Here is a 12,006-nt window from a genome sequence, read left to right as displayed (position 1 = left end):
GGGGTTCAAGCTCCCATGGGATTCAAGTCGAGGTAACCTGACCTTTTTTTCACCATTACGAAATACTTTAATGGTGAAAAAAAGGGCATGTGCGATTAGGACAAGTTACCATTAGTGCTGCTAAAGTGGTACTAAACCGATTTTATCGTGTGTTGTGTTCACGCACCAATCAGCACGTTGTTTGCCACTCCTACCTGTCAATCAATATATTGTTCTCGACTTTGCTCCAGACCGATAACAACTACCGTCTGTTTACCGAGTGAGCAGCGCTAGAGTGCCGGGAAACTAATTTTCCGCGTAAGTTATCAGATGTTTGTCGTCGTTCTCGTGCAGGCTTTCTTTACCTTCGCCAAAAAAAAGTTCTCTAAGGCAGACTGGAAGAAATATGCTATTCACATATTTCTTCCAGTCTGCCTGAAACAGCAAAAATGGGTTGAAACTGAAATATTTTATTTCAGTTTCAACCCATTTTTGCTGTACCACAGTCCTATTATGGAAACCAAAAACATACTAACCACTGCTGAAATACAGAGTACACAAATTCAGAAAAGTCAAAATATGAAGCACATGGAACCTAAGATGTTCTACAAACATCTTACAACTTTACAAACCTTGTCAACTATGAGAGACAGAGCAGAAGCACCTGACATAAAAAGGACTTGGAGTCAGTTTGCATCAGCAATTAACCGAAGATACAATATCTGATTGACTTTGAAATTGGGAAAACTAATAATCATCTGTTTACTAGGTCATAGTTACATGAATCTTTAAACAGCTTAATAAAGAATGTTACCAGTCATATATGATATTCTGTCTTATCTTGAAACAGTTAAATGAAAATGCCCTCCATTACTTTCTAAATTTCTTCAACTGGAATCTACCTAAAACTACTATGCTAGCTCTTGGCATCATTCAGTTGTGGTTCCCCCTTAACCCTCTGATGGGAGTGTCCCAGGATAAAGTACGGCATAGCTGTTTTTCTAATTTAAACAAAATCCATATGAGTGGAATCGATGCCACTTTATGAATTCCTTAAGTTTGTTTCCATGCATCATTAAATGTTTTGTTATTGAAGAAGCTTAGCCATTTATAAATATTGAAAACAGCAATGGGCCCAGCACTTGAACTCTGCAAAACTCCACTAATAACATTAGTCCATGAAGAGCAGTGCCCATTGATAACCACTCTCTGCCTTCTACTTAATCATCTCTTTATTCATAGCAGTAACTTGCACTTAATGCTCCAGTTTGTAGAGCAGGCTTTTATATGCAACAGTATCAAAAGCTTTCCTGAAATTCAAGTATATGATATAAAATTATTTTTTTGCATCCGGTTCCTTGGTCACTACATCATAGTAGCCTCTCAGATTAGTTAAACAAGACTGCCCCTTAAAAAATCCATGCTGTGATTTCAGTATAATTGCATGCCTGTCCAGATGGTTCTGCATTACTTCTTTCCCTGGATCAGACATTAAGCTAACATGTCTGTAATTACTCATGAATTGGGGATGCATTCACACATCTCCAGTCTATGGGGACCTCCCCTGAATCCAAGGATACACTGATAATTTTGGCTAAGGGTTTGCTTACCTCATTTGCATATACAGTTGTCTCTCCTAATCCATTTGTTACATAGAAATTTTCTTTGTTCAACGGAAACTATTTTAAATGTAATTACCAAGGGGAATCAAAAAATTTGCTATAAAGAAGTTCGTTAAACAGAGGTCCATCTAATATAACTGGTTAAATTCCACAACTTAGGTGCCTTTTATGTCCATCTTCAACAATTTCTCCTCAACTTTCCTTTCAGTTATTATTACAATCATTTAGCTCCTTGTCAGAGTTTGATAAACTTCTGGCATCCCTTCTTTAAAGAATTCCTCGTGTCTGAATGTAGATGCAAAATACCTATTCAATTTATCTCCGACCCGAACAGGGTCATCAACAGTTAACCCATAGACATCAAGTGGCCCAATGTGATTCTTCCTTCTACTGTTAATATAAGCATAGCAATCTTTGCCAGAGATGTCTCATAATCTGCCTTATTTTGCCTAACCTCCTTTGTGACTTGATTACAGACTAATTTATATCTACCACAGGCTTCTATATCCCCAGATATAATTTATTCCATGCACTTTTCTTCTCTGCCATGTTTCTCAATAGTTCATCTGACATCTATTTAGGTCTAAGCCTTGAACAGTATTTCTCCATTGGTATGAAAAAGCCTAATAGCTTCTTTGATTACTTCCCATTTAGAATTTGCTATTGGTAACATAATTGGTTAGTCACACTGCACAGAATTTAAAAATTGTTTCAGACCAATGTAGTCACCCTTATGAAAGCAAAAGCCTTTCCTTTTACCCTTGACAGTAGTTATGTCTTTAATTAAATTCCACACTTGTAACAACATCATCGCTGCTACCCACTGTGTCTTTTACCTGTAAATTCTTAATGTACAAAGAATCGCTGCTGATAACCAGATCAAGGGGATTGCTTCCTCTTGTTGTCTCTCTAATGTGCTGCTGTAGAAAACAGTCATCCACAAATGTCTTGCTAGTGTGTGAGTGAATAATCCACCAATTCCAGTCAACATCTGAAAAGTTAAAATCCCTCATTATGAGACATTATGGATTTCTGGCCCACCCTATTTCTCTGTATAGCTGTTTGATATATACTCATCACAGTTATTAGACCTATAACACATTCCTGCTCTCAATTTTGTTTTCCCATTGCTTATATCATACCAAACTGACTCAACATTGCACTGGTCACCCATGTCTACTGGATGCACTGCCTTAGTTTTAATATGCTTCTTAACTAAGACCATAATCCCTCCACCACTCCTCTCCTATATACATTGTACTTTCCATATTCAAATTCAGCATCACTTAAGTCTGAATGACACCATATCTCCACTAAGCCCATGTATTTACTTGTTTCATGACTCCCAGCAGTTCCCAAAATCCCCAGCAACTTGCTTTTCAGGCTGCTGCTCATTCCAATAGAAGCAGTGCTAGAATCACTTTCACCTCTGCCAGCAGCTACTGTTAATTTATTAGTCCTTGTATCCCCCCCCCAAGCTAGCAGTTTTCCGACCCACCTAACACTGCCTCAATAGCATCAGCAAGTATTCTTGCACCCTTTTTATTCAAGTGTACCCCATTCCTGTAGAAGCAGTGTCTCCTGTTAACAAGCACAGACCACGCTGAGAAAAATTCTACCCCATGATCCCTGCACAATCTCTCCAGGGCTGAATTGATTGATAAGGATCTTGTCATGTCTAGGCAGCATTGCAGACACTTTCAAATTTTTTTTTTTTTAACCCTAACTTGCGACTTTTTTTCAGCATTGACCTGTACTTGCTAAGTAAATCCGCAGATCTCCTACACTTAATGTAATTAGTGCCAATATGTACAATGATATCACCATTTGTGCTGGTCCCGAGTACCAAGCGATAGTGACAAAGCGATTTTTCCTAATTTATATATAGTTATCTTTCTCAGTGATTTCGTTCTGCTTTCTTTCCAGTGCTTATCTCATCCTCATTTCTTTGTAAGTGGTTCTGTACTTAACAGATCCTAAGTAAGAACCCAGAAAGGAAAATCACCTTTCTTTTCCTAGTATATTTATTAATTTTTACATTAACAAACTAACTTCTCCAGCTGCTTGGCCACTAGGTGGCACCCCTCCTGCCTCCACGTGGCTGGGCCGGAAACCTGGGAGGAAAAGCTCTCACTCCCAGGGCTAAAAGGAGCAACAATGGACTGTGATGCATGTCCACCACTAGAGCCACACAACATACTGAAACTTGCAGAATGGAAGACGATCTCAGTCTTTCAAAAAGAATGAAAAAGGACTCTGAACCACCAGCTTTTCTGATAATACATTCCTTATCAACTGAGCCGGTAAGCAAACTCTCTCCTTTTTTTTGTCATCCTTAGATGTCTCAAGAATGCAGCAGTTACACCGAAAATGATGAAAAGGCTCCAATCAGGAGATCTTTTAATTGAGACCACTCAAACAAGGCATTCAGAATTATTACTAAAAAGGTCATCTATAAGCATAATCCCAATCAAAGTCTCACTGCACAGCACATTGAACTCCTCAAAAGGAGTAATCAATGAGTAGGATTTACCGAATGTGACTGAAGAGGAGATAGTCATGGAATTACTAGAACAGAAAATAACTCAAGCAAGAAGAATTATGATACGGAAGGATGACAAACTTGTTCCAACACGTAATATTATACTGACCTTTAGTACACCAAATTTGACGACCTCAGTTAAAGTAGGCTACCTAAACTGCAGTATCCGACCATACATTCCAAACCTTTTAAGATGTTTCAAGTGCCAAAAGTTTGGTTACTCTCAGACAATACGCAGAGGTGAAACTACTTGTCCTAACTGCAGGTCAAAAAATCATTCACAAACAGTGCTGCAAAAACTCTGGAATGTCCAAATTGCAAGAATGACCATCCAGCATACTCAAAATCATGCGACCTTTGGAAAATTTAAAAAAGAACAAGATCGAGAATAAGGTCACATATCAAGAAGCAAGAAAGCAAATAAAGTCAACAATCACAAAAACCATGTATGCTTCCATTACACAAAATGTGTCAAGCTGTTTCAACCCAAACTGAGGTATATAATTCTGCCCAATACATCCATTGCAGAATGAGCATGATCTGTGCTAGCAACACTCCAACCTACCACCAAACCTGTTCTAGTTGATGAAATAAGTAATACCCCTATCTCAGTTCCGCCTGAAATGTGAAATAAATCACGAAGGTAACAAGTCACAGAATTACAAAAGCAAACTCAAATAGAATGGACTCTGAAAATATAGCTACACATGATGAAACAGTCCTTGATCTTCATGAAGAAGATGATATGGAAGCTGGATTTTCACCAGGTCAAACTGATGACGTAGAAGAGAGTGCAGATTCTGGATGTCCCAATTTTCTTAGAAAAGAAAAAACAAAATATGACCGTCAAAAGCAAACCACTCGCAAGAAACAGACAGACTCGCCTTCCTTCCTCAAACCCTGATAATGCAGAGCATTGTACAGCATTGTAATTGTAGAGGTTTACGCAGCAATACCAATGCCATCTATGATTTAATCTCCTGATATGGTCCCGTAGCCGTTTGCATACAAGAGACTAAGCTAACTCCACAAGTAACTCCATCAATCAAAAATTTTACATTTTACAGAAAAGATAGAAACTCTTCATTATCTGCACGTGGAGGCGTCGCGATTCTAGTTGACTGTAAAATACCTTCTAGAAACATTCCGCTTCAGACCAACCTAGAAGCTGTTGCTTTACGTGTATCAGTTGGGCAGATTCTAACTCTATCTCTGTATCTTCCACCTAATACGGTGTGCACGTTCAAAGAACTAGAAGACCTCATAAGACAAATACCACCACCACCTTTTTGTATCCTTGGTGACTTCAATGTGCATCATCCGTTGTGGGGATCAGACCACATGGAAAATAGAGGACACTTGATTGAGACGATATTAGACCAACTGAACCAAACATTACTGAACACTGGTGAAAATACTTATACTCACCTTCCCACTGGATCTATGTCAGCAATTGATTTAACTTTCTGTTCCCTCATATTGTATCCCAGTATAGAATGGACAGTTTTAAAACTACCCACACAATAGTGATCACTTTCCAGTCATATGCAGAATCCAAATGCTTCAAACACCATACCCTGATAATCGCTCAATATGGAAATTCTCCAAAGCAAATTGGGAAAAGTTTTCAACCCGCCTTTCTTTTGATAGCAAATTGATCAGACTACAACCCATTGATGATGTCACAGAGCATATTACCAGACAAATACTGACCATAGCCTCCGAAGCAATACCTCAAGCCTCCACATGTAAACACAAAAACCTTAAACACTGGTGGAATGAAGCTTGTACCAATGCCAAAAAGGAAAAAAATAAAGCTTGGAACCTGTTCCGGAAGTTCCCAACTACCAACAACCTAATTCAATATAAAAGGCTCAAGTCAAAAGCTAGCCAAATTAGAAGAAAAGCCAAAAAGGAATGATGGATACAGTTTGCCTCCACTATTACAAAGGATACCACCAGTCATCTCATCTGGAAAAAAGATTCCGCAATTAATTGGGAAATATCCACCTCTTCCTTCTCCCATCTTAATCAAAAATGGACAAGAAATATCTTCTTCTGAAGAAATAGCTTACAGAAACTTTCTACCAAACATCTGCCACGTCAGCATATGGCAACTCCTTTCTTAAAATCAAAGCTTCAGCTGAAAGGTACAAAATAAAATTCCATACCAATATATTGCCTATAATCAACCGTTTAACTTATATGAATTGCAAACAGCATTAAATAGATCATCTAATAGTGCAGATGGACCTGATGGTATATATTATGTATATATATGATGGTATATCATATGGTATGATGGTATATATATTATTTTCTTGAAGGTACATATCCATCTTCATGGCATCACTCCATCATTTTAGCCTTTCCTAAATCAGGAAAAGATCACTCACTTCCAGAAAATTACCAATCTATTTCTCTAACCAGCTGCCTCAGAGTAAAATCCTAGAAAGAATGATATACGGACGGCTTCCTGGGTTCTTGAAACTAAAGCACTGATGAACAAAAATCAGTTTGGTTTCTGACAAAACACACACACTTTGGATCTAATCAAGGGGTAGAATTTTTTTCTGCCTAGTCTGTACTTGTTAACAATAGAGACTGCTTCTACAGGAATGGGATACACTTAAATAGAAAGGGTGCAAGAATATTTGCTGATGCTATCGAGGCAGTGTTAGGTGGGTCGGACAACTGCTAGCTTGGGGGATGATACAAGAACTAATAGATTAACAGAAGCCACTGGCAGAGGTGAAAGTAATTCTTGTACTGTTTCTATTGGAATGAGCAGCAGCCTGGAAAACAAGATGCAGGGTATTTCAAAGACTGCTGGGAGTCATTGTGGTACAAGTAAACACATGGGTTGTGATAGGATAGCTAAGAATAGGAACAGGTGTGTGTATACTTGCATATACACCAGTGCTAGGAGTTTGGTAAATAAATTTGATGAATTTGAGGTATTGCTCAAAACATCAAAGGTAGATATTGTTGGGATATCAGAGATGTGGTGTCACAGAGATATAAGGAATGCAGAACTGGAATTTGGGGAGTACAATGTTTACAGAAAGGATAGACAGGATAGGAAGGGAGGAGGGGTTATGCTATTAGTTAAGAAACACAAAATCCAAGGAAGTGAAGCCAGTCAACATCGCTGGACAGTGCAGTGTCGAGTCAGTTTGTTGTGGCATAAGCATTGGGAAATCAAAATTGAGAGTAGGAGTGTGTTATAGGCCTAATGACTCTGATGAGTATAATAAACAACTGTACAAGGATATAGAGTGGACCATTAAAACAGAGAGTCTTTAGCATTAGTAGAGGCATATGATGCAAGAAAGCAAGCTTATGCAGCATCAGCCAAAAAAAAAAAAAAAACACTTCCATTTCACCCTTCTGTTCGTTCGAAATACCTGTCCAGCTGAGCCTTGAATTTATTTAGGCTATCAACTTCCACAACAAGGGATAGAAGTCTGTTCCACCAACCAAATACCTGCTGGCTAAAGGCAAATTTCCGCACATCTATCCTACATCTGTCTTTCCTCAATCTGAATTTATGCCCTCTCAGGTGATTATTCTGAGAAAGAGGAAGAATCCCATTGGCATTGAGCAGGCTCAAACCATTCAAGGCTTTATACACCTCTATCAGATCACCTCAATCAGATTGCCGGTGCCTAATCTCCAGACACTGTAATTTGCAAAACTTAAACCTTTCTTCTTAAGAGCAACCCTTTGTTTTGTTCCAGTCACTATCTTGTTGCCCTTCTCTGTACTCGTTCCAGCAGCTCTACATCCTTCTTGAAATCAGGCTTCCAGACCTGTATATAGTACTTAAGGTGTGGCCTGACCATTGCCTTATACAAGGGAATATATCACCTCCTTGTCACTGCTAGAAATTTTCCTGTGTATCATTGACAAGACACCATGAGCTACTCGTGCAGCCCATCTGCACTGCTCAGAGAACTTCATATATGCCTGCACAATTACCTCCAGGACCTTTTCATTCTCTACCACTGTCAGTGTAGTACTACAGAGTTGATACGTTGCTCTGGGGTTGTACCCATATGTAGTACTTTACATTTGTCAGTGTTAAACTTCATTTGCCCCCTCTCAGCCCATCTGCTCAACCTTTCCAGATCCTGTTGCAGCAGCATAGCATCAGTAGTATCCTTAACAACCCTGCCAACCTTTGTATCGTCTGCAAACTTGGACATTAAGCTTGATATACCATCTTCGATATCATTTATAAATACAGAAAACAATAATGGACCCAACACTGAACCCTGAGGGACTCCACTAATAACATTAGTCCTCGATGAGCAGTGTCCATTGATTACCACTCTCTGTCTTCTCCCCTCAACTATCCCTTTATCCATAGCAGCAATTTTCCTCCAATGCCACACTGCTCCAATTTGTGCATCAGTCTTCCATGTGCAACAGTATCAAAAGCCTTTCTAAGTATCCAATCAAATTGTTCAGGCAAGACTTTCCCTTAACAAAACCATGCTGTGTCCGAGCTATAACTGAAGTCTTGTCTAGATGATCCTGCAGTGCTTCTATAACCATCACCTCCATTAATTTTCCTGGAACAGAAGTGAAACTCACAGGTCTATAATTACTTGTGTCAGCCTTTGATCCTCCTTTATGAATTGGGGTCACATTTGCACATCTCCAGTCTATGGGTACCTTTTTTTTTTTTTTTTTTTTTTTTTTGATTTGGTAGTTGTTGGCGCATCGGCTTCTGTGGCCATATTGCACCTCCCAAGGTTTTTTGCAGTACTTTGATCCAAGCCCGAGGCGGGAATCGAACCCGCGACCTTTGGGTTGCCGGGCAGGTACTTTACCCACTCGGCTAGCCCGGTCGGCCTATGGGTACCTCCCCGGAGACCAAGGAAGCTCTCATAATTATGGCTAAAGGTTTGCTTACTTCCTTTATTGCTTCCTATAACTGGATAGATCCCATCCACCCAGGGTGCCTTTTTTTGGTTTATCTTCCACAATTACTCCTCCACTTTAATCTCAGTTATTACAAGATTAACTAGATCACTGCCAGAGTTTAACTCACCTCTAGAATTTCCCTCACTGAATAACTCCTCATGTGTGAATGTCGATGCAAAATATTCAGTTTGTTATCTACCTGAGCAGGATCATCAACAGTTGAACCATCAATATCAAGTGGACCAATCTGATTCAATCCCTTCCTTCTAGAGTTTACATAAGTAAAGAACTCTTTGCTGTTTTTCTTTTCATCCTTTGCCAAAGATTTCTCGTAATCTGCCTTCGCCTGCCTAACCTCCTTTGTAACTTGGTTACAGATCATCTTATATCTATCATAGGCTTCCGTGTCACATGTTAATTTATATGTATCCCATGCATTTTTCTTCTCTGCCATATGTGTCATTAGTTAATCTGACATCCATTTTGTCCTAAACCTTGAACAATATTTCTTAGTTGGTATGTAAAGCCTAGTAGCTTCCAAGGTAAGTTCTTTGAATGTGCTGTTGGTTAACATCATCAGTTGGCCACACTGTATAGAATTTAAATACTGTCTCAGACCATCGTGGTCACCTTTACGAAAGCAATAACCCTTCCCTTTACCCCTGATGGTAGTTACCTCTTTGAGTAAATCCCACTTCAACACACTGTGATCACTGCCACCTAGTGGTCCCTTTATCTGCAGATTCTTAATGCATGAAAAATCACTACTGATAATCAAATCAAGAGTATTACTCCCTCTAGTTGCCTCCCGAACATGCTGATGTAGAAAACAATCATCCAATAAATCCACAAAAGCCTTGCTAGTATGTGAGTGACCAATCCACAAATTCCACTCAATATCTGAGAAATTAAAGTCCCCCATTATAAGACTCTCTGATTTACTGGCCCACTCTATTTCCCTGTACACTTTCTTATACTCATCAGAGTCATTAGGCCTATAGCACACTCCTACTCTCAATTTTGATCTTCCAATGCTTGTGTCACACCAAACTGACTCGACATTGCACTGTCCAGCGATGTCAACTGGCTTCACTTCCTTGGATTTTATGTGTTTCTTAACTAATAGTATAACCCCTCCTCCCTTCCTATTCTTTCTGTAGAAGTTGTACTCCCCAAATTCCAGTTCTGCATTCCTTATATCTGTGTGACACCACGTCTCTGATATTCCAACAATATCTGCCTTTGATGTTGTGAGCAATACCTCAAATTCATCAAATTTATTTACCAAAATCCTAGCATTGGTATACAGCAAGTATACATGCACCTGTTCCTATTCTTAGCTACCCTAACACAACCCATGTGTTTACTTGTACCGCAATGACTCCCAGCAGTCTCTGAAATATTCTGCTTGTTGTTTTTCAGGCTTCTGTTCATTCCAATAGAAGCAGTACAAGAATCACTTTCGCCTCTGCCAGTGGCTGCTGTTAATCTATTAGTCCTTGTATCCCCCCAAGCTAGCAGTTTTCCGACCCACCTAACACTGCCTCAATAGCATCAGCGAATATTCTTGCACCTTTTCTATTTATGTGTATCCCATCCCTGTAGAACCAGTCTCTCCTGTTAACAAGTACAGACCAGGCTGAAAAAAAAATTCTACCCCTTGAGCCTTGCATAATCTTTCCAGGGCCAAATTAATCGACAAGGCTCTCATCATATACTCCCTCGTATCGTGTCTGGGCAGAATTGCAGACACTTTCAAATTCAACCCTAATTCACGGCTTTTTTTCAATGACTGGCAGAATTACTTAACAAGTACAGACCTGTACTTGTTAAGTAATTCTGCCAGTCTCCTACTCTTAATATCATTAGTGCCAACGTGTACAACAATATCACCTTTTGTGCCCTTAAAAGATGATATCCGCTCTCAATGTCATCAACTTTTGCCCCTGTCAGACCTGTTCTGTTCCACCTATCCTTTTTATAAAGCATGTTCCCCGTTTCCCTGACAATAGAGTCACCAACAACTACTAGTTCCTGTGGGACCAGCGCATTCTGCCTTGGGGGGTTGCCGCTGTTTTGTGTGATGACCAAGTGCAAGCTCTGGCATTGATGTGGGCAGCTGAGAGCATTAGCATTAGCATTAGTAGAGGCATTTGATGCAAGAAAGCAAGCTTATGCAGCATCAGCCAAAAAAAAAAAAAAAAAAAAAAAAGTAACATAAATAAATAAAAATAACCACTTCCACTTCACCCCTCTGTTCGTTCGAAATACCTGTCCAGCTGAGCCTTAAACTTATTTAGGCTATCAACTTCCACGACAAGGGATGGAAGTCTGTTCCACTCACCAACCACCCGCTGGCTAAAGGCAAATTTCCGCACATCTATCCTACATCTGTCTTTCCTCAATTTGAATTTATGCCCTCTCAGGTGATTTTTCTGAGCTAGAGGAAGAATCCCATCAGCATTGAGCATGCTCAAACCATTCAAGGCTTTGTACACCTCTATCAGATCACCCCGCTGGTGCCTAGTTTCCAGACACTGTAATTTGCAAAACTTAAGCCTTTCTTCGTAAGAGAACCCCTTTGTCCCATTCACCAATCTAGTTGCCCTTCTCTGTACTCGTTCCAGCAGCTCTACATCCTTCCTGAAATGAGGCCTCCAGGCCTGTATACAGTACTCTAGGTGTGGCCTGACCATTGCCTTATACAAGGGAATAATCACCTCCTTATCCCTGCTAGAAAAATTTCTATATATCATTGACAATACACCATGAGCTACTCTTGCAGCTCGTCTGCACTGCTCAGAGAACTTCATATCTGCCTGCACCACCACCCCCAGGTCCCTTTCATTCTCTACCACTGTCAGTGTAGTACCACAGAGTTGATACGTTGCTCTGGGGTTGCTGTTTCCCATATGTAGTACTTTACATTTG

At 39.7% G+C, this 12,006-nt stretch overlaps 1 protein-coding gene across 1 annotated transcript in view; it reads left to right on the top strand.

Annotated features, from left to right (window-relative positions):
- Positions 1–12,006, top strand: part of LOC150085776 (uncharacterized) — a 1,040,408-nt gene that overhangs the window by 970,843 nt on the left and 57,559 nt on the right. The gene's annotated exons all lie outside the window — the stretch shown is intronic.

This window comes from Mastigoproctus giganteus, chromosome 5, assembly GCF_048544385.1.
Source record: "Mastigoproctus giganteus isolate SK-2022 chromosome 5, ASM4854438v1, whole genome shotgun sequence".
NCBI lineage: Eukaryota > Metazoa > Arthropoda > Arachnida > Uropygi > Thelyphonidae > Mastigoproctus > Mastigoproctus giganteus.
The sequence above is the reverse complement of the archived record's forward strand: the minus strand, read 5'-3'. Positions and strand labels throughout refer to the sequence as shown.